This window comes from Adiantum capillus-veneris, chromosome 19 (assembly GCF_014529385.1).
Source record: "Adiantum capillus-veneris isolate H3 chromosome 19, ASM1452938v2, whole genome shotgun sequence".
NCBI classification, from domain to species: Eukaryota; Viridiplantae; Streptophyta; class Polypodiopsida; order Polypodiales; family Pteridaceae; genus Adiantum; species Adiantum capillus-veneris.
In genome coordinates, this window is record NC_140949.1 from 6,062,142 (window position 1) to 6,064,937 (window position 2,796).

General features: G+C 43.2%; 1 pseudogene; it reads right to left on the reverse strand.

Annotated features, from left to right (window-relative positions):
- Positions 1–907: 907 nt before the first annotated feature.
- LOC147433498 (uncharacterized) lies at positions 908–1,779 on the reverse strand (annotated as a pseudogene).
- Positions 1,780–2,796: the final 1,017 nt, after the last annotated feature.

Below are 2,796 nucleotides of genomic sequence, written 5' to 3' on the forward strand. Positions count from 1 at the left end.
TGCTCAATAGAGGTGTCAAGAAAATGTCCTAGTTATTGCACCCAATTGATAAGGAAATCATGGACCTTTGCCTGGATCGTATCCAAAAGCTGTCTGACAACTGCACTGGGTTGCAGGGATTCCCGGTCTTCCATGTAGTCGACGACGGCACCGGCCTTGGCCTTGGCTCCCTGCTCCCGAAGCGCTTGTCATTGGACTACGACAAAAAATCCAAACTTGGCTTTACCATATACCCCTCTCCGCAAGTGTGCAATGCCATGGTGGAGCCCTGCAACAATGACTTGTCCATCCACTCACTGCTGGAGTGCACTGATGTGGCGATAGTGGTGCCGAGTGGGGACTTGGTCAAGGTGCAATGTACTATGTGCATGATTCAACTCTACTAGAATCGCTCCTGGCTGGACCACAATTTCGACATTATGCACATCAAGTGCACCTTCGTGCACTAGTACGTGATTGAGAGCATGGAGGAGGGGAGTTCTCGAAAGGTAACGGAGAAGACGAAGGAGAGGAATACTAACTAGATGAGGCTCCTAGCTACATAAACATATTAAAAAAGCAAGCATGTTTCGTAATTCTTTTTTCAAGCGAGGCATATTCAAGCGAAATGGCAGTCCACTGGATTAAGATATGGAGTCTATGCTCTGGATTAAGCCACGTGGCTCAATACGGTGGCCTTAATTGAAAAAAGGACCCTGCGCTTACCAAGTAAAGAGAGGCTCCTTGTTTTGTGCACCCTATCATGCAACACACTCGCCTAATTACTCCAAAAACATCATTGCTGCTTGAGGGTAGATGTTCAATGAACAAAGAACACCAGAGAGGATGTCTCTTTAGTACATGGTATCCCGACTTCTTTTGTTTGTGTACACCAATAATACCTCCTATGAAAATACCTCACTTCACATTATTTTTTGAGAAACTTGTGATGGAAATCATTCTTGATAGTGTCATTAATGAACTGCTTCACCACTTTTGGCCCGCATGCCTAATTCTTGGAAACGACATCATCATCCCACCTCCTCTTCATTTAGAAATTTGGATTCAGCAAGGGGTTTTCTCTAACAAGCTTGACTTCTTTCGATTTCAAATTTTCCTTGTGCTTCTGTCTTTCCTTCTCAAATTTTTTTCTTCACTTTCTTTGCTTATCCTTTCTAACTCAGCCCGCAAAGCTTCATCAACATCGTTGTCGCTCGTCACTTTCATCAGAATCACTTTTCATATCCACATATGAATCATCAGCATCAATGTTTTCAATGAACCACTTCTCCTCTGTATTTCTCCTTGGCCCTCCATTTTCCAAGTACGACATGATTTTTGCTGACCTTCTTCTCCTTTCGCGATCATCACTTTCTCTCTATGTTTCCTTTACCTCTCCTCTAACTTGTCCTTCAGATTTCTCTTATGCAGCTTATCATTGTCGTCATTTCATTAGGATAACTCTTCAGATCCACATCCAAATCATCAACATCAATGTTTTCAATGAACTGCTTCTCCTCTATATTTCTCCTTGGCCCTCCGTTTTCCAAGTACAACATGCTTTCCGCTATCCTTTTCTCCTTTTGCGATTGTCACAATAGCCTCTATGTTTCCTTTCCTAGTCCTGTAACTTGTCCTTCAGATTTCCCTTACACAGCTAATTCTGTGCTTTTCCTAGCCTTGGGTTTGAGAAGCGAGGTATCGGGAGGATAATTTTTGAGAAGGGCCGAACATACGTGTGCTACCTTGTTCCTGTCCACCTTTGGCAAGAGCCCATGTCGGGCGCACTGCTGTTGTCATCCCTCTTCCTCTCGTGATTTAGACGGAAGGTCTCATTGCAAAAGTCTCTCTCTCTCTCTCTCTCTCTCTCTCTCTCTCTCTCTCTCTCTCTCTCTCTCTCTCTGTTGTAGCTGGAGGATAAGGGTGATGGTGCAACATTGTCATGATTCGTTCTCTTTGGGATGCCACTGCGTTATATTTCTCGCAGGAAATCGACCAAAAGCAGGTGTTGTTTATCGTAACCTGCCTTTTTTATATTCCCTTTTTGATCAAGGGCTATTGTTGTGCCAAGTGGCTCACTCCAGGTTCAAGAAAAAAGAAAAGAATCTTAGGCTCACCAAGTAAATAGTGTGAGTATTTGTTTAATCCACCTACAAACAATTACGCTCTATGATTATTCTCTCGTCCTTCACAAGCGTGAAGCAAAACCCTCTCCCCCTCCATAACTCAGGCTATGCTTTCATGGTATTAGAACCACACATTGAGAGAGAGAGAGAGAGAGAGAGAGAGAGAGAGAGAGAGAGAGAGAGAGAGAGAGAGAGAGAGAGAGAGAGAGAGAGAGAGAGAGAGAGAGAGAGCACTATGGACTTTAGTGATATACTTGGTTGTACCCTTGTAACAATAGGTAGGTAGTGTCTATTAGAGCCTTGCCTTGATAATGTTCGCAATTATTGTGTTTTTTCAAAGAACAATAGCTTGCCATCAAGGCCTAGTAGAATGGTTGGATCTCCTACACATCTCTTTGGCATCTATTTTTTTTGCCTCTTAAGAGGTCTCTTTCATTTGCACCCTCCATGCTTCAAATGGTGGAGCATAACTCTCCCAATTGCGCGTGCACTTTCACCGCCTCTAAATTGGCTTCTCTACCGTAGCTATTTCAAAACGCACACATCATGGTATCCAAGTTGAAGCAAGCACGAAGGATACTTGCTTTGATTCCATCATTGTATAAAATATTCACATTGCATCCTAGAAGGAAGAGGAGTTGCTTTCGCCTGTTAAAAACTGGGGAATACAGTGCAATTATTCAAACTTCCC